The sequence below is a fragment of the Neopsephotus bourkii genome, unplaced genomic scaffold (genome assembly GCF_033783945.1).
Source record: "Neopsephotus bourkii isolate Nb327-2 ecotype Australia unplaced genomic scaffold, CSIRO-AGI_Nbou_v1 NB_962, whole genome shotgun sequence".
NCBI classification, from domain to species: Eukaryota; Metazoa; Chordata; class Aves; order Psittaciformes; family Psittacidae; genus Neopsephotus; species Neopsephotus bourkii.
The window spans coordinates 5,671,213-5,692,190 of record NW_026901456.1 but is presented as its reverse complement, the minus strand read 5'-3'; the positions used below and the strand labels follow the sequence as shown (position 1 = coordinate 5,692,190).

Here is a 20,978-nt window from a genome sequence, read left to right as displayed (position 1 = left end):
CCATCAGCCACAGTCCCTTGCCCCCATTTTTTGACATCAGCAGGAATGCCAGCACAGTCAAACTAACCAAAACACTCATCTGAAATAAAAACTTCTCTGCATGACTGGGAGAAATACTGGTGCACAGGAGACGGCAGGAACATGTGGCAGGGGAATTGTGGGACCCCCCCACTGAGCAATGCATGGTGTTAGCTTAGATTAAATCATCCATGAAATTGCACCTAAAAGCTGTGGTAGGTGTCTGGGAACACCATGATTTTAGCAGATATTGCTCATTTGCCTCAGCCCAGAAAAACTGAGAGGTCACTTTGGGCTGCTTTTGACACTTCTCTTTGCCTGCAGATCAGACCGGAACGTGGTTCTTGCCCTGGGATGAAGAAAGCCAATGTGCATGTTCTGCAGCGTAGCCAAGGCCCAGAGGATCCCCTGTTCTACCCAGGGGCTCCCAAGCTAATATCATATTCTGGCCTGGAGTACCTGCACACACAGTGTACTGTACAGGAAATCGAAAGCATATGGAACAGCATTGGCTGCATGTGCTCAGCCCAGTTCATCAGTAAAGGAGGAAGGGCAGCTCTGCTCTTGGGGATCCCCAGGAGGACTTTGTAAACCTTGATAACATCTCTTTGCCATTCTGAGTGAACAGTGATGCACAGTGGTGGAACAATTTCTCTGTTGTTCAGTGCTAGGTAACTAACACTGAAAGGTCTTACACCTTTTACTCTATTCAAGCATGTAACTCGTTGGGGTTTGGGGCTGAGGTTTTTTTGAGAATAGCTGGTTTTCCCTTTTTTTTATGTGTGGGTTTTTTTGTTTGTTTTGGTTTTTTTTACTAACATTTTTAAATATACTGTCTTCATGAGTTTGTGCACTTGCTCCATGGTCCTTTATTTTGCTGCCTATACCCAAGCTTATGGTATGTGGAAATGGGCTGAGATAAAATGACCTTTAAAAGGTAATGCCCTTTTTTTTTATTTTCCAGCATGAATCATAGAATAGTTAGGGTTGGAAAGGACCTCAAGATCATCAAGTTCCAACCCCCCCTGCCATGGGCAGGGACACCCCACATATATCTTTTTCTTGTGAATATTGTCTTGATAATGAGTAACCTGTACAATTCTTCTCTTGTACAACAGTACTCTCTGAAATGTCCATTTCATTAAAAGCATGTATACACACTGCAGACGGTCTACAGCATTATCTGTTTAGGTCCTCCACAGTTGAAGTCTCGAAGCTAGTAATCATTAAGGAACAAGGCCATTGTGAACTGCAGTTCTGCCAGAGCCCTGCTTCAGCCACAGAACCTGGAACTGGAGTCAGCATGGACTTGCAGAAGTACCAGTATGCATTGGGAGGTGGACTTGTGTCCTCTGGTGGCAGTATGTTTAGGGCTGGAGTTGCGGATCTGAGTGTCTTCCAGGCTGGAACTCTACCAGAATCGTGCCAAACCTGGAAACCTGGCACACAGGGTGGGAACAGGACAGAGCTTGATCCTGGCCCTGGGAGCTAGGAGTCTTTTTCTGTGCAGCAGATACAGGTAAATTTAGGCCTAGCATTTGGGAAGTGAAGGTCTTCCAAGCTGGGACTCAGCCAGAATCTTGTTCCATCTAGGGAAGTTTTGTTTTGATTTTAAAACCAGGTCAGATCTGTTGTGTAACGCATCCCATAAATGGCTGTACTGGAGTAACCGAGAAGTTAGTATTGCATAGATGTGGGTGGGAGTAAGGGGCAGAACATGAAGGTACATTTTAACTGGTTTCGCTAGTGAACTCCATACAACAGGCCAAAAATAAATATGGCAGCAAGAGACATTACCTTCTAAGAGGTTAGCTTTGGAGAGAAGTAACTGAGATAATAGACTAAAGATGGAGCAAGGAGAAACAACTTGTGATCTGGAAGAAGGGGATTCAAATAATTGTTAATTTCTCCTACTTTGTTCAACATAATGTTATCGTCTCTTCCTTTTATTTTATTTTTTTTTCCTTAAGGAAGGAACTGTCAAACCAGGAAAGCCTGAGAGTCCTTTTTTTCTTTTTTTAAACTCTATCAAGAAACCACCTAGAGTAGGTTGACAGTATTTCAGAATCACACTTGAAAATAGGAGTTTGCATGCATTCTTTATGACTTAATAATAGGCAGGATCCTAAGAAATACTTGTTTTTCTTCTCCTGAGAGATTAACCCCTCAGAAAGCCAAATATGTTGGGCCAAATGGAACAACAATAAGCAGAAAACTTGAGAGGGAAAAACCTCCCAAAACCCAAACAAAAAGTCCATAAAAATGAGGAGGAAAGGATACAGTATGGAGAAATAAGATCTAAGAGAAAAAAAAAATACACAACAGTCTAGAGAAATAGAACAGATGTAAAAGAAACAAAAATCAGCATAAAAGTTTTCCTAGTTCAGCAGGTACAAGCTGACCTGATACACAACATTCAAAACATTAAATTACAGTATCTTAATTGAACATAAATTTCCCTTACAGACAACCTCAGTTGACTCTTCTGCCTCTCCTCTTTCAGTATGATTGTGCCGAGAAACATATTCCTACCGTTTTCCTCTTCTTTTTTTCATCTGTGCTGTTAACAAAGTAGACTTAGGACCAGTGCAGAAATGGTTGTAATTGGAACTTAAATAATTCAAGAGTTCCTCAAGGTGAAGGACTGCACAGAAAGTAAGCTGTAGAAACTACAGGTTTCCCAGATTGATGGCTATTATTATTATTGGTATTAGGGGGGAAAAAGCACACACTTTGTCATCTAAGGGAAGAATGATACAGATAAATGTAAAGTCAGAAATAAATACTTCTGTTTTCCTACTTCTCTTTTATCAGAGACTGAGATCAATACATTAGAGAGGAAAGCTGAAAATTACATAGTATTAGTTTCATCCTTTGAGGCTTCTACCCAGCAAAGATTAGAAAGGAATCACTCATTAGGTCTGCTTGGGTTTTAACTGTTTTTTTAACTTTTCTTCTGGTAGTAAAAGGATGGACTACTGGTGTGCTAAACATGGCACTTTTTGCATCCACAGTGGCCAGGTCTGCTCATTTATTTGTTGTTTTGTTTGCTGATGATTGTGGGCATAGTCTACAAGTCTGCGTATGATGCCAGATTTACTTACCTGGGTTCCAAAATGTTAGAAGCAATAGGTACTTTCAGAACCTTCCTCACTTCCTGTGGAAGATTACCGGGACTTCATAACTCCTGGGCTAGGAATGTCTACTCACATAACTAGTATTTAAAAATATCTTTTTAGTTATTCAAGCCAGTGTTCTGCCAATCATAGAACTAAAGCAGTATAGTTATTTCAATAGTAATTTTTGCAGCCTTCTGAGTACACACTGTATTAGTAAGACAGTCTCTACCATTTTGGGGATGAAGATGTTTTCCTAATTAAAGTGCTAAGTACTTTCCAAGTCTATGGAAGCTGCTCAGTATCTTATCAGCTTGGATCCATCTATCCCTGCTTCAAACTATATATACTGATTTTGTTGTTTCACCCACACAGTTAACTGATAGTGGAGTGCAGTTATGGGTAACATATCCAGTTTTTCCCTTTCCAATATTCCTACACTGAGTAGAGGGGTCTATTTGCCTCTTTACTGTATGTTCTGGAAGTCTTCATTCTGTGATCCAAACCCTAAAAAGCCCGTGTAGCCATGCAGTTTTCTCTTGGAGTGTGTGCATTTCTGTCACAACTCCAGGCTTCCTTCACACCAGTCATGGGCACTCTGACCTTTCCAGGACTTAGTATTTGTGCTTTGGATAGATGTTTCAGGCTAGATGATGTGTTGTGCCAGTAGCAATTCAAATAATTCTTGGTATCCTGCACATCCTCTTTGAAAGTGGCCTTCTTAGGCAGCAGACCCAGCTTGGAAGATCTTCAGAATATAGAAAAATGGTGATGATGTCAACTGTTCTGTTAACTTGTGTTTCTCAGGGAAAGCCACCACATAGCGCAGTCCCTGTGGTACTAGGCCACAAACTGAAGTTAAGTCCCAGAAGAAGTTCTTCTCTCTGGGTTACATCATTAACACTTCAGAGAACACCATGGCAGCACTCAGACAGACTTAATTCTAAATCAAACCATCATCTGGAGTGAGCAGCTTGTGTTTCGCCTGTCAAAAAGGTTCTGCTAAGTAACTAATGTGGTCCATCTCTTTTTAGGCCAGAGAGGTTGCCATGGTAACCTATTCAAATGTAGATAGATATGCTTTTGAGTCATCATCAGAGCCTGGCTTTGATAGTACAAGGTTTGGATTGACAGCCAGTACTGCATATTGTGTAGGTTGGCACGCCTCTGGACCAGAAGGTCCTGGAATTGCTGCTATTGCTGCCGGATGAGGCTTGCTACAAAAAAAACATGTACAGCTCCCTGCGTTTTCTCCGATATTCTCCTCAATGGCAGTCATGTATTCCTTGGTGTTCTCACTCTACAAAGAGGTAGGTTGAAGATCACACTCCTACGTATGACAAGTTCCTCACTCAGTTTAAAAGTCCTTCCCCAAAACAATGGAGTTTTTTTGGGAAAGAAGCCTCTGGGAAAGAAGCTGTGTTACTTATTTTAGGGGAAATGTATACTTTGAAATAGTATCACAGAAGTCCTTCTGAAACCACTTTCCATGATAAATACATTTGTAGGAAAGCAGTTTCCTGTTAAAATCAGGCATCCTGAAAAATTGCAATTATTTAAAACTTTTTCAAATCAAGTGCTACAATGTCAAATGTTTCCCATCTGTGAGCTTCTTTACATCCTCAGTTTCCAAGTCCTAGAGGGATCTGGTTTCCCTGTGTTTGAAAAAGATGAAAATGACATTATGTTGATATAATCATAAAATTTCACTCACATCCATGAGGACTAGTACAACACAAGTCATGTCTCTAAAAATTCGTATTTGGTTCTGCTGATTGTAACACAGCTAAGTTGAATTCATGTACACCTGTTCAATGTAAAGCTTTTGCTTCTCTGTAAGAATTCCTGGAAGTCAAAAACTGTCCTCAACCCTGTTATAATCAGGTCCTTCTTTGGCAGCTTCTTTTGAAGCTCACCCAGTGATACGAAATTAAGTCTCCTTACTCCAGTTGTGCAGCAGAACCTACCTCTTTGCTGGCTAAAATGGAAACTTTGTTCCTGATGTCAGCAGAAACCTTTATGTGCTCCCTCTAGAGGGGTATTTTCTGTGAAGCTCCAACACGTGGTATCTGCAATATCCAGACTTCACAAATCTGTTCAAGAAAGTTCTTAGAAGTATGTTCTACTAGGTACCTACATAAGCAAGAAACCTCCTGCTAGCTAAGATTAAAAAATTGTGACAAGTTCTAAATCACATTTCTCTAAGCTTGCCACTTAGGGCACTTCATCATACCTAGAAATCGTTCTTTGAGCAGCACAAGCAAGAATTCTTGGTTGTCTATCCCTTTTTCCTCCCAGATCCTCTATCCCCTCCCAGTCCAATACATTATTTCAGGTTTTCAGATTCCCTTAGTACCTCAGACACTGAACTACCCCAAAGCTCCAGTATGTGACCCTGCGCTATCTGTTGAGCAAACAGAACTGTAAACTGTGATTTATTTGAGGTTACATGGATAGAGCTTGGCCACTTAGCCAACCAAACAGAAGCATTAACGGTTCAACTTAAAGAGTTAAGCTTTTCCCAAAGTGAGAAATGGTTAACTAATTAACCAGGATCAGTTCTCAACCCTGCATCAGTTTTCACAGAACTTCTTTGAACCTCTTCTATTCAAGACCTCCGCCCAAGAAGAGTCTGTCAAATCACAAAGTGGCTGATCATTATTATTAAAAAAACCATTATGAGAGATGGGTCTGATCAAAAGGCAGTCCACTCAGTCTAATGAAATCAGAATAAAGAGTTTCTTTCCAGTATGCCTTTACTGTGAGGGTGGTGAGGCACTGGCACAGGTTGCCTAGAGAAGCTGTGGCTGCCCCATCCCTGGCAGTGTTCAAGGCCAGGCTGGATGAGGCTTTAAGCATCCTCATCTTGTGGAAGGTGTCCTTGCCTGTGGCAGGGGGTTGGAACTAGATGATATCAAGGTCCCTTCCAACCCAAACCATTCTATGATTCTATGATATAAACTAAACCAGCTGTGTGTACATTACCTTTATTTCAGACTTGGATCCCTGGCTATCCACAGTGTTGTGGCCCTTGAGTGTATTCTGTGGCACTGCTAATGTAGGCTAATTGCTATGTGGGCTAGTGCTCCTTTTTTGTAGGGCACACTTTTTAGGGGCCTGCAGCTTCACCGCTGTGAGCTATTCCAAGGAACTGGCAAAGCAGGCAAGGTTGGTGCTGACCTTATGCTGAGAATACCCCTGCCTTATCATGATCACTCCTGCATGGCAGCAGCACAGCCAACCAGGCCTGTGGTATCAAATCCCACAGGGGTAGCCCAGCCAGAATGGAACTACTAAAATAGCACATCAGCTGCCAGGCAGGGTTTTTCTGCTAGTGCGAGGATATCCCTCAAGTATTCCTGCTATAAGCTCCCCAGGCTGGCTGTAACAGTCTGGGGAGGGCAGAATGCCACAAGCACCTGTGAGGGAAGCACGTGTGGATACAAATTCTGAAACTGGGGTGGGAAGAATAATGTCATATGAACAATTTGGTGCTAGCGTGTCAGCCAGCTCCCTCTTCCTGTGGTTAAGTCAGGTCCTAGTCCCCTCCAGAGGTGTAATAGGGGGAATGAGTCCAGAAGGTCACTAGATGGTTTGCGGTGAGTTAGGCTGACTTGACTCTGTTGGACCTTCCAGTTTTCCATTCCCATTCTTTTTAAAGAGGCTACAGGGCTATACAGAGGCTATGTCCTAGCATCAATGTTAGTGACTTCTACCCCAGAGGGACTCTACTATTAAACTACTTGCCTGCTGAACTCACCTGCTAAGTTAAAAAAAAATAAAAATTAAAAAAAAAAAATAAAGATAAGAATTTTGGAGAAGTGTCAGTTCTCAGGAAATCAGAAAACCTTGTGAGGGGTCCAGACCCTCCACAGAAGAGTGTTCATTTATTCAGCAGAGATATGTTTGTGAAAAGACCTGACCAAAAATGGCTTGAACCATCCCCAAACCAGTTCAGGAAATCCTGAGCTGGGCCAGATGCTTGTGTTTTGGCAACACTTGCTGGGCAAGAACCGGCCTATAAGCGTTACAGAAAGGATAGTTGAATGGTTGCTCTTCATTAGTGGTTTTCCCTTTACGGGAGTGTGTATTGGCACATGTTGTTGCACTAAGGTCAGTTCCAGGTTTTACACATTGAGTAAATCTGTGGCAACACAAGACACACAGCTAGTACACAAGTGTGCTACAGCTGTCTGAAACTCCTGCAGTCACACTGATTTGTTTAGGATACATTTACACAATGACAAAGTCGTAACTACAGATTGAATAAACTTGTGGTCAAGTGTTGTCAGTGTCAATGTATTTGGAGAGCATTTTTAAATAAAGTCTTAAATCTAGTTTAAATATAAATGTCTAAAATCTGCATTTTGGCTCTTAAACAGTGGTTTAAGATGCTAAGCATGTTGAACTATGTTTGACTTTATCCCTCACTACTGTCAGTCACATCAGCTTCTGTTATGTGTATGCAAATACTATAGACCTCCTTCTGCTCACCTTATTTCCGCACCAGTATTAATTGTGGAAGCCTTATACAATTATATGATGTATGGAAAGAAGTGTTTTATATCGGAGATGATGGACTATCAATAAGCATTGGTTGCATAAGTGAAGATGAGGTGTGGTGTTTTCTTAAGTGCTGTGAAACTTGATCGTGAGTGGGGGAGAAAAAGGCCTTCTGCTTTTCTTTTGTTACTGGGTTTTGTGCATCTGCATTGGTGTTTTTTCATAAACAGTATTTTAAACTTTCACAAGAAATCTGTCATTCACAAGAAATCTGCCACATTTTACATTGTAGAATGGACCAGGTAAAGGTGGCAAGTCTGTGGAAATGTGAAAGATTTCATTCAGCAGCAGCTGCTCATGAAACTCACTATGCCAGTGGCTGCACAAACGCACTTCTTTGTTCTCTGTTAAGTGCATTGCCCATAAATTCTTTCCCTTCTGGAGAATAAAATTAACATAACTCCAGATAGCTAATATTTTTATGTGTAGGGCCCATCAAGTTTATGGATGCACAGACTATCACGCTTATGAGTGCACACATCATCGAGTTTATAAGCATTGCACATAACAGTTATGCTCACAGCACATAAAGTTTATCTCTTGGTATATAAAACTCAGTTATGAGAAACAAAACCTGAAAAATTACTTGATTCACATTTTTTTCCTTCACCGTTCCAACCTGTACGTCATAGCAGGCATTTTCACAATGAGGCTCAACTGAATTTTGTATGTATTGACAGAGGATTATTTTTCCTCAGGTATGTGAAACTGGGACTACTGTAGCCAAGTTTCAGGCAGAACATAATTTTGAAGACTTCCAATTAAAAATTATAACAAAGCTAAAGAATATAGAAAATTCAAAGTGCCTAAAAACTAACTTGTGAATACTCACAGCAGAATCCTACTAACTTCAGAGAATATCCCAAACATGTTAATTTTAAATTCTTTTAACACAACCTTATCTTTGCTATAGCCAAGATGTGTCTGTAGTAGCGTAGCCAAGATGTGTCTGTAGTAGCGTAAGTATATAAAAAATGAAGGTAACATATCTACTCTGACTTATAAAGTTTATGTGTATCAGTATTGAATGTAAATCCCATATTTGACACTTAGAAGTCTGAATTAATACATTTTCTGAAAAACCAGACTACATCCATTTAATAAAGTAGTAATTACACAGTGCCAATTGTCTACATGGGAAACTAATCATAGAATCATAGAATAGTTAGGGTTGGAAAGGACCTTAAGATCACCTAGTTCCAATCCCCCTGCCATGGGCAGGGACACCTCACACTAAACCATGTCACCCAATTCTCTGTCCAATCTGGCCTTGAACACCACCAGGGATGGAGTATTCACAACTTCCTTGGGCAACCCATTCCAGTGCCTCACCACCCTTACAGTAAAGAACTTCTTCCTAAACTTCCCCTATTTAAGTTTTAACCCGTTACCCCTTGTCCTATCACTACAGTCCCTAATGAAGAATCCCTCCCCAGCATCCCTATTGCACCACTTCAGATACTGGAAGGCTGCTATGAGATCTCCATGCAGAATTCTCTTCTCTAGGCTGAACAGCCCTGAAAATGAAAATGTAATGAAAAACAGTGCTCAAATTGTCACAGGTACTTTATACCTGGAATGGACATTTCCTAGACGATGAAACAGAGTACAGAACACTGTGTTACTTAGCTCATCTACTTTATAACTGCTAACTCTCCCTTCCCAGTACTTAGCTACTCTAAATAATACTCATTACTAGGTTAATGCCAGTTGTCACTGAACAGAGCAGTTCCTCAATACATTGAAAAGCCAGCTCCCCTGATCAAATGGTCAACTAGATGAAATAAGATGTATTTGAGTTGTGTTATGGGAAGTTATTTACTTTTTATTAAACTAGACAAAGTTCTAATATTACAGAACATCATAGGATGTATCTAAGATGTAAAGCAAGGGCTGACAGTGCTAATCCAAAAAGCAAAGCAAAAGCAGTATTTATCAAAAGAAGCCCGATGCCCGAGGCTAGTCTTACAGACACTTTTGCTGAGGCTGAATTCCTGTCTGTACCATCCGACTCTATCATCTCCTTAATCTCAGAGATATCTTCTCCCCACCTCCCTCCCCATTTGTACCTATCTCCTTGCCTGCAGTAACTCTGCTCCTTGTCCTCTCACATTCAGTGAGTTACCTCTCTCCTCAGAACCTCAACAGCAACAATGCTGAAGAGACAGAAGAGACATTCTTCCCACTGGAGGTGCGGGTGCTGGAGCAAGCAACTTGAATTAGTCCACTGCTGTATTAGTTGGAAATCATCAAAGTTTCTACTGTGCATGGGCAACTGTCATTCTTTAGACATCCGTAATTTTGCTTGGGGAGGATAATATGAAGGATTGTCCTCTTCTGCCCTGCGGAGAGAATCAAGTTTGTTTCAAATAGGTCTCAAAGCCAGTGTTCAATAAGCCAGGCACAGAATATAATCAACTAATACACATGGTATGTAGTCACTGAGACCAGATTCTCTTGTATGTAGGATGCAGAACCATATTTTATGTATGTGGAATGCATCGAGTGTCTTGGACATGCTGTACTTGTGTGCACAGTGGTCAGAGCCTTGGGCACTCATAATATGAAATTTGGGGTAAACCTGAAATGAACAGAACTACTCTGACACCAGGGCAGCACCTATATTGATTAAAATCTGGTTCCAGAGGACTGAGTTTTCAGTTAGAAGTCTAAAGGTTGTACACAAATCTAAAAGCACACATTTCTTCCTAATTTCATCCCGAGAAACAGCTGAAACCTTCCTGGCCTTGTTTGTTTGGGGTTTTTTGGGGGGTTGGGAGGGGGTGTTGGGTGGTTTGGGGTTTTTTTGTCCAGAACATTCAGGCTGAGTTCAGGCTCAGGCAAACATCCAAATAATTTTTATTTGTTTGTTTTCCATTGTTTATAGGCTTGCCAAGCTTTAACTGTCCTGGGTGTTGCTTCAGGCTGACACCTCCTCCCCTCTTTATTTTTTTAAAGGGGAAGGAATAGGAAGAATTTGGGGCATTTTAGAAAGGGCAATATTTTGGTGTTGAAAATTTATAAGCAACTGGAAAAACAAGAGCAAGTTTAAAAGGCTGGAAATGTAAGCAGCAAAAATATTTCTAGTTTAGATTTTCACAAGAAAAAACTGTCTTTTTCATGTTGCTTTCCAGGGTAGTAAAATCAGTGTGTAATAAATTATGGTACATATACCAAACTCTGCGTCATAATTTTTACCCAAACCCCAGATAGCACTAAGCATCATCTACCTCTTAGCCAAAGAGACAACAACATACATTTTTTTTTACAGGCAACAGACACGTGTCACTTTATGTGCTCCACAGAAGAAAAAAAATCTTGGTTAAGAGTTAGTTCTGAGTTAGGGAAGTTTTCCAAGCATTTGTTGTTCCTTTCCCCAACAGTATCATAAACTATGAAACAGGGCTTTCTGCAACAACTTCCAGTTGTATCTCAAAATTATGACATTGACTTTGCCACATTAAGTTCTGAGAGAAAAGGTGTTAAGTTACTGCTTCTTCCAAGCCAACAGAAGCAACTGAGAGACTAAATATGACTCCCACAGTACATCTTCTTTTACATGTTTCATTTTAGGGTTAGAAGAAGAATATTATCTAATTATTTATATTATTTAGAACACATATTTATAATATATTAATATATTTATATATTGTTTATACTATGTTTCCTATACATTAATGATACCCTATTAACAGTATATGATGTTATTATATATTGTAAATATAATATTTAAATAAAATTCACCTATTCAAGAATTAACCATATTCCTAGTCAAGTGACAAGGTTTGTGTGTGACACTGATTTTATGCACCTGTGATAAAGACTGCAATTAAGTTCTGGAGTTTACATACCACTGATGGAGTCACTATCTCTTCCTAGCTGTCTGATCTTCTAAATGTGGTCCTCTTTCCAGTGCCCTGCTAGTGCAGTGGAGACATTGGGCCTGGACCTGCCACCTCCAAAATGGAACAGCATCTGCAACAGAAATGTCAGTGGCAGAATGGTTAGAACCAAATTTAAGGCCATTACTAGGGATGTAAGATAACTTTGTGAGGAGCATAATTAGCACTACAGCAGCTTGATATTCATACAGGACTGTAAACAATTTTAGCTATATATAACCTAGAATGAGCAGTGTTTCTTGCTGCATCAATATAGATATTTCAGTTTTAAATATCTCCAGCATCAAAATAAAAGATTTATTTTCTTCAGACTTTGATTGTTGTCCTTTCCTTAATGGTGCCACAAGCCAAATTTCATCTTTTGCATCATGATTGTGTGACGTTTCAAATGGTGACTAACAGAAAATGTCTTTTCCTTCATGCTATATAAATAAAAAAATAACTGATTTTGCTTAAGTTTCTCGATAACTCTTGAGTTGAAACAAAGCATAAAAAGCTCTAGTGCAAAAGGATTTTTAATGAAGAAGAAGAGAAAGTAGAAAGGATAACCAACCACAACCTTAGCTAATACAGTTCAGTGCAGCAAGCATTATAATCTGGTGAATGTGCAACAGCTGATGAGCAAAGATGAGCATCTTTGATACAGTCTATTTTCAGGTTACCTTTATGCAAATGAATAAAAAGGTTTTAATTCAAGCTGCATTGAGGTAATATGCCATGTCCTACCATACACACATAAGGAAAGAAGTTCTGAGCATGCAACCACGAAGGGGGAAATGACACTGTCTTTCTTCTTATGTGATAGTCACGCTCCCTCTTGCATTCTTACTTCCCACATTTGGGCTCTTGTCTTTTCTGTTTCTCAAAATGGCAGTGGCCACCTTAAACAAACATACAAACAAACAAACAAACAACAAACAGAAAAACCAAAGTATTTTGGACAATTCATTAAGATTTTCCTTTTATTTTTGGAGAAGGATCTTGAGGTGGCCTCTTTTCACACAAGGAGGTATCCTTTTTTTCCACCATGTGCTCTTTCTTTCTTTTCTTGCTTTCTAAGTAAATTTTCTCCCTCTGCTCAGTGATACACCTTTGTAGCTAGCAGCTGTCCCAGTCATCACTAGCAGAACACTCAGACACCAGCATGCCTTCCCTGCAGAGGGCTGCTGTGAGGTGTGACCTACTTCACTGCGTAACTGGTTTTGACACTACTTTCCAGCTATATGGACTAAGATTTTTGATTCCTGAAGACATCAGTGTTTCTCTCAACCTTTTATGACTTTGATCATAGTAAAATAAAATCCACCAAGGAGTGTGTCCAAAGGAGGGTGATCAAGATGTTGAAAGGTCTTGAGGGCAAGACTTACAATGAGCAGCTGAGGTCACTTGGGTTGCTCATCTTTGAGAAAGCTCAGAGGTGCACCCGACAGTCCACAACTTCCTCTAGGAGGGCAGTGGAAGGGGAGGAGGTGCTGATCTCTCTACAGTGGCCAGCGATAGAACACAAGGAAATGGAATGAAGCTGTGTCAGGGGAAGTTCAGATTGGACATAAGGAGAAAGTTCTTCACTGAGAGGACGGTCAGTCACTGGAACAGGCTGCCCGCAAAAGCGATTATAGCACCAAACATGCCAGAGTTCAAGGAGCACCTGGATGATACTTTTAGTCACATGGTTTAGTTTTCGGTAGTCCTGCAAGGAGCAGGTAGTTGGACTCAATGATCCATATGGGTCCCTTACAACTTGAGATATTCTACGGTTCTGTGATAATGTTAAACTTCATGGCCTCTTAATCTTCTCTTTTCTATAGTATTTGCCTGACAAACTGCAGTATTTGGAACTTAAAACTCATCTAATATGGTATCTGGTTTCCAGCAGCAGCCAATAAAGGATGCCCAAGGAAGAGCTTACAAAGTACGCATGTTATCTTCAAGCATTACCAGGGTCCAGTAATCTGTGGTTTGGAGGTTTCTACAATGTGGACAGTGGGGGACATTTTCTTATTTAACAGTCCTTATATTTAATGGACTTTTCTTCTGTTAATTTGCCAGTTGGGTTTATCTCCTAAACCCTTTGCATCTTTCAGCAACCTACAGTATCTTGCAGCAAAGATTGCCTCTGCTTAAAATCATGTAGAGAACACAACTTTTTTGTTTCGAACATGCCTCCTACCAGCTCCATTAATATTCTTAGTACTCATGTTGTAAAACGACACTAAGTGTCTCCATCTTCATCTGTTCTCTGCCACTGGTGATTTTGTAGACCTCTGTTGTATCTCCCCATAGTCATGTTTTCTTCAGAGTTAACAGCCTGTAGGTATACCTCATACAGAACCATTCTGTTTTCTTTGATTATGCTTGTCAAATCTTTTCTGAATCACTCCCAGCTCTATTATGCTTTTTTTGAGATGTGAAGGAAAGAACTGTACATACTATTTAATATGCAGAGAACTATGGATTGATACTGGGGTGGATGTGCTACAATGTTCTGGTTTGTTCTGTTCCACTTTTAATAATTTCCAGTATTTGATTTGCTTTTCTCAGTAAAAGGGAACATTGTGCTGATATTTTCATAGAAATATTCATTAAAACCCAAGGATCTCATTTCTGAGTGGAAACTCAGCTTACAGCCCATCCTTGTATATATAATTCTTTTCCCTTGTGCACTACTTTACACAACTGTATCAAATTTTATCTGCTGTTTTATTATCCAGTCACTCAGTCTTGTAAGGTGTCTTTAGTTCTTCAAAATCACCCCTTCAACTGTATCACAATTTGTCCTCTACCTTTCCTTTACCTGAATAGCTTAATATCGTTAGCAATATGTGATATTTCACTGCTCACCCTCTTTTTCTAGATCATTTATGAATACATTAAGCAGCACAAGTCACAGCACAGGTCCCTGCAGACTCTTCTTGTGATCTCCCTCTATGAAAACTGACCTTTTATTTCTGTTTTACTTCTGTTTCCTGTCATTTAGCCATTTTTTTGATCCATTCCTCTTGCTGCTTCTTGTTGCATAAAGATGCTCTTTTTTTTTTTTTTTTTTAATTATGCTTTGCCTGGGAACCTCGTCCCTATAAATCCTGGTAACTATTAAACATGAGATCTCCCTTGTCCACATATATCTGTAATCCTTGATATAATGCAACAAAAGCTGTATTGTCATATTTCTATATGCATACAGTGATTCTGCTCTGTAGGACAGATATTACTTACTCAGCATAGACAATGCAACAGGCTCACTTGTGTAGTTGCCTGGGTCTTTGTGTTTGCCTTTGTCACCTGGTTAGCAGGGAAAGGTTACACACTGCAGTTAGTAAGTCAGCTCTTTGATACTTGAGTTTTCTTAGAACTCCTGGATGTAGTCCACATGGTCTCTACGATGTCTTGCTTATGTTATCTGTTTGTTCTCCAACTTCTTCTGCCTTGCACTTATGTTTGAGACAGGTATGCTAAAATGCCCCATAATGCCATGTTCCGGCTGTTGCACTGTGAACACAGATGCAAGAACTTGAATGTAGTCTTCTCTTAGGGTCTTGCTTTCTCTGAGTGTTCCTTTTACACCCTGACGGTCTATCGGGCCTACCCACTCTTTGGCAAGCCTTCTGTTCTGTTTTGGTTTGATTTTGATTGGGCTTTTTCTCGTGCCTTGGCAAGTCAGTCCTCAAGCTCAGTTGTGATCTGCCTATCATGTTAATGTAACAGAATTTATGAACTCACAGGTTTTCTGCATTTCCAAAACAGTTTCCAGAAGATACCTTCTTGCTTCTACTAACCTTCTTTACTTTGTTTAAGCATACTGGCTTCCTCTTCTTCTGTGTCTTTCTTTATAATGTTCTGAGAAGTTGGAGTAGCCCATTAATAGCAAGAGGATGAAAACTAGGTTTCTCTTGAATACCAGAGAATAGGCGTAAAGGCCAGAATTCACCTTGCAGAAGAGTTACTCTCCATCTTCCTGTCAACAGAAATTTTCTTCTCCATAACTATAGGATTCTTTCTCCTCTGACATTCCTAGTTGATGCCAAGGCCTGTCAACCAGCAGCTGAGGATTTCTCTGAAATGTTGAGAGAGATCTAAAACTGGAAATAGAGTGGTTTTGAAAGAAGAATCTTATACATATATTTGCTTTATTGCCTGTGAAAATTATTGGCTAACTTTACTGTGTACATGTGTGTGTGTCTATATGAAAGTTAAAAATGTCCATACAGTTCCTTACCCTATTTTAAAATACTGCCATACAAACATAAAGTATGTCATTAAAAATGTGTAGTGTCACTCAGCATTTTCTGACGGTATCTTTTAGACACCGTATATAAAATATGCCAAGAAAAAAGCTATTTTGAGGAACAAGCTACATAATTTTGCCTTTATGTGAGAAGAAAACTGAAAAAGATCTGTGTACTATCTCACCTAGCTCCACAGTCCAACAGTCAGGATACTGAGGTTGCAAATATCCAGTCATTAACAAACCTTAAATTGCATGGCCACTTACATACTTCTTACAACTAGCAGAAAGAAACAAGTGGATAAAAACTAATCCATAAATTGTAATTTTAGACATGGAAGTTTAACAGCTATTTATATCACATTAAAATGTAAACAGCTGAGAATATTGATATCAGGTTCTGATGGTTTCTTTCCAGTCCAAAATCAATATTTAATAAAAAATAAATTAAAGAGTTCTGTTACATTAAAGTCTCCTTTGAGGCCACTATGAAACAGCTATGCAAAGCTGATTGATTATAAAAGCTGATGTAAAATGTGCAATTTATACTGCATTATTAGCAAGCCCATACGCTCATTTCCTGAGAAAATACAGCAATTTCTGTTCCTTTAAGTGGCTGCTCTGACCTAAGTACTGGGCTTGATGACCAAAGGAATAAAAAAATTATCAACTGAGATCAAACTAGTGGGTTGATTGACCCAAGATGCTGTTATCTACATAAGACTTGTCATATGGAATATCCAGCTCCCAGATAAATTCTGGGCAAGATTTTCTGTTTAATATAATCGTGGATATGTTCAGTATCTATATAAATATCAAATTCTTTTTCAAGTCCTATCAGCATTCAGAAAGTTAATTTTACACATTTATCATGTGTGACTCAAATATTATTTTAACATTCTTTAAAAATTTTTTTTTTAACACTGACTACTTCAATTTATTGCTGCTGGCAGAAGTTTCAGTAGGAAAATGCAACTTACTTTCTACTGCTTTTATTCTACATATTTCTACCATTCTATAGTCTATCTGGCAACTTACCAAACAGTTCCTTTACATCCACCAGTTCTCACACAGAAGTCTGCAAATATTACTATTTTGTTAAGAATTTCTTTCTCCACATTTTTAAAGATGCCAACTTGCACATCATCATACACAACCCCACAACACCCAATATCAACTTTTTACACTACAAAAAGTTACCATTTATTTCCATGCGTTGCTTTCCAATTCTTAAGTATTTCTTTTTCAGGATAGGGCCTCACCTGACACTGTTTTATTTTCCTGCCAGACTATTCCAGTAATTTTTTAAATGTCTATATCACATGTTTTGTTTTATCTACTGTTGGCTGTCAGCCCCTGCATATGTCATATTATTTTTCTGTATTTGCTAATTCTTTTGAGACGGAAGTAAAGCTCAGTGTAATTTTCAGTAATTTCAAGCCCTTCTAAAACTGTCTAATGACATTTATGCTAAGGTAATTCCTTTAAAAAATGTGCATGGCAAATGAGTTAGTTCATTCTTCAATACCTTTGAAAGTCCTTGACTAGTATTACCTCATTTATGGAATTATATGCATTTAGTTTCTTGCCTTCCTATCACCATTTCCTGCTTTTTCAACACCTTCCAGCACTGCCTTGTGGCCTGGCACTATAAAATTAGGTATCTATCTTGACATTTCCTGTAACACATCAGTTTGCAGTGGTTTTACTCTCTTCAGAAGAGTCCTCATCGTGCTGCCACTGAACACAAAAAACTCTATAGGTTTCAATATCACAGAATCTAGTCCTTGTTCTTTTTACTTTCTAGTGGCTGAATATGGTCCTTAATTAACATGGGCAAAGAATGCACATCAGCATTCTTCTACTCATGTCTCTTGTTTCCAAGCCTTTAAGCATTTACTTTCATTCTACCTCTATCTCTCAACTTTAACATGCTGTACTGTTTGGCTTTCTTTTAGACCTTTTATATGGACTTTTCCTCAGCTTAGTTTCATCTTAACTAGCTCTTTCCACATTCACATTTGAACGAATAGGTGTATTTTGTTGCCTTCTGTAGCCTTTTCTTGTTTATACATATATATACATATGATATGCATAGTTCTTTTAAGTCTGATATACTTTAAAGGATAAGTTTTACTGACAAAGAATTTTCCATGCAATGGGAAATGTTTTAGAAAACATTGATTAGATTTAACATATAAATAGTCCCTGTATGTGGTACACAGATTTTAAGTTCATTATCTTCCTTATTTCTAATGCATTCAGAAACACTACCACTTATGTGTCACAGTGCTGGGATTAGGTATGATTTCTCCACCAAAGATAATGCATTTCAATATGCTTCCTGTTGCTTAGTGTATCAGTTACAGTTATCTCTTCAGCTAACTCCTTTTTTAGTTAGGAATAAAGAATAGCTTTTCCACTCATGTGAGCTAAAAACAATTTTCAGTTTATCAAACATACATAACATTATATAAACCACATAGTGCTCTAGAACTTGTCCAATACATGAACAGTACTTGGAATTACTATTTTATTAGACTTATCTCTGATCTCTTTCAGTAGTATATACTCCATACCCGTCTGATGGCAAATAGTGAACTTTCAAGTACATTTCTATTGTGACTGTCTATAATGTGTACATTCAGATCTGGGTTGAGGCAAATATAGAAGCCTGATCATTCTGAACAATTTAAATGTATTTATTAAAATCATGTCCCAAAGGAGATCAGTTTCCTGCATAAAACAAATGTAGGTATCTTTCTACTGAAGTTAATATAATTTTTCCATTTAGTTTCTGTTCAGGTTCATGTTACCTGAGTTTCCTAGTTCAGTTCTGGTTCAGGCTCAGCAAAACTCAAAACCAACTGAAGTTCAAAGTCAAGTTTGGGTTTGGTTAACTTCTCCAGCAGTATTACATCCAAGATGAATTCAAGCAAAGTATGTAGTCCAGTTCTTTGTGAAAAATTCAGGAAAAAACAGAATACATTTATTTAATCTTATTCTCACAGCTTAATACAGCACTGCATGAATTAACAACAGCAATTACAGAAATGAAGTAATAAAGGGCTGTCATATCAAAGTAGCTAGTGCATTTCTAAATTAATTCAGACCTCCCAAGTAAAACTATGTTAAAGAAAACCAATACCCCCCAAATACTGAAAAAATAAAAATAAAAAAAAATTAAAAAAAGAAAAAAGGGGGAAATAAAAGAACTACTTAAAGGGAGGGAAATATTCAGTATGATCTTGTCATTAAAAATGCATACACAGTGAGAACACCTGAGGACTGCAGAATAACCCTACTGTAATTACCTAACCTGTGATTCCTCAACTCGGGAATCTAACTAGCACCTCCAAATTCCTAAAAGCTGAAGAAACAAAAAAAAAATACCTTCAAAATTCTGCTACATGTCACAGCAGTGATGCACATGCACATAATCTGTTGGGAATATCTTATTCTTCATCACAGACCACTGCTGCTTGAATTGCCCTGTAGAGATCCAAGCTGTCTCCATGCGTCTGGGCCTGCACCCAGAGGCAGTAAGCCCTGTTCTTTGCCCCTGGTGCCACAGGTAGTGGCTGCCAATCCAGGCATGGTGACAGATGAGCTGCCTTCCCATCTCCAGTCTGCAGGCACCAATATTCCCCTGAGATGGCCCTTAACCCCTTTTCCCTTCTCATTCCTTCTGCATTTCCAGCCTGGAGCACGGCCGGGGCAAACAAAACACAGTTGCATCTTCCTGAAGGCCCTCCCAAGCACTGGCCAAATGAAGCCTAAAAATTTTCAGTCTCTCCATTTGTCCATATTTGGAGTTGATTTTTCAAGTGGACAGAAGCAGCACGCTCATGACAATGAGAGAACTCAGTGCCAAAATTGAAGACTTTGCTCTGAAGCTTGAACTGTTTAACTTATTTTGCTGAAATCTTTCAAAATAATTCAGCATGAGGTGGATACTCAGTAAAGAAGATTTGTAACTTGGATCAATCGAAATAAATCAGTTCCTCCTAAAGAAATCAGTTCTAGTTAGGCCTGAAACTAGTAATAGGACAGAAACAAATAACAGAAGATATGGTCACTAGATGACTCACGATCTTCCCCTCAAAGAGTTAGATTTTACTCTAGTAAGCTTTTTATCTTGTGATAAAAGCGGTCAAAAGGGGAAGGGATGATGACAATAAAGGAACAATAAAAATCGGTGTCAGATTCTGTCAAGCTGAATTGATGAGGTTGGTATTTGGCTTGGGCATCTCTTAGTCACTGTAACCAGTATCAGCTTGGCCCAGGCATTTAGAAACATTGCTGGCCACATCTGCAAATCTCATTGTTTTGGACAACAGCCTTAATAGTCCACCAGAACATACCTTGCATTGGCAGTCATGGTCATGAAGGAAATAACCAACACTGGCAAAGAAATGCACTATGAGTATTTAACTGTCAATAGAGAGACTGTATTTGGATGCCGCAGTCCTTGGGAGCCAGGGAGCTCCAGAGTAGTTTGTTTGTGATGATCTGTGTTGCTAGGCAGATGGGCAGCTACAGCTTGTACCAATAGGAGCTTTTTCTGGACATGAGACTTCAGTTCCTAGAAATGAGTAACTGAAGTACCTTTAAAAAGAATGATAAACACTTGATTGTGAAAAATACAGTTTTCTGAAGGCAACTATACTGCTTAGGCTCATATTTCTCTATTTCTAGTTCTCCTTTGTGAGGGTAAAAAATAAAAATGAAAAGAAAATAATCCCTCTTTACCTGCCTCACAGTAACTAGTACTTAGCTATATGAGGCATGCTTTGATTAGTGACATTCAGTAAGCAAAGTTAAGTGCTCCTTTACACTGACCACTTTCATTCTCTCTTCTCTGAAACTAACACTCAGGAATGACTCACATCTCTCACTTCTTCCCCCAAAACGAAAGATGCTCCTCATTATGAGAGTACACACTTTTTTGCCAAGCTTTCCATAAGCACTCAAAACAGGAAGAAGGCACAGTGATGAGGTGGTCTTCAGTACTGAAGTGTGCATAGGAGTGAAGAGGAATAGGACAGAACCATCTTCTTGGCCTCACGTAGCTGAGAGGACGGAATGCAGACACCAGACTGCTTCATGTAAGCTGTGAGCTCTTCCCTCCTCTCGCTTCAGGAGCCCCTCCAT

General features: G+C 39.1%; 1 long non-coding RNA gene across 3 annotated transcripts; it reads right to left on the bottom strand.

Annotated features, from left to right (window-relative positions):
- Nucleotides 1–4,590: 4,590 nt before the first annotated feature.
- Nucleotides 4,591–17,447, bottom strand: LOC133215253 (uncharacterized). Of its 3 annotated transcripts, XR_009726353.1 has the most exons (5): nucleotides 17,379–17,447; nucleotides 15,528–15,653; nucleotides 15,376–15,436; nucleotides 11,545–11,672; nucleotides 4,591–4,789 (listed from the first exon to the last, which is right to left on the bottom strand). It is a non-coding gene; the product is annotated as an uncharacterized LOC133215253 (long non-coding RNA). The 3 variants fall into 3 exon arrangements; XR_009726351.1 differs by lacking the exon at nucleotides 17,379–17,447 and having other exon boundaries at nucleotides 15,528–17,310; XR_009726352.1 differs by lacking the exons at nucleotides 4,591–4,789; nucleotides 17,379–17,447 and adding an exon at nucleotides 9,939–10,039 and having other exon boundaries at nucleotides 15,528–17,310.
- Nucleotides 17,448–20,978: the final 3,531 nt, after the last annotated feature.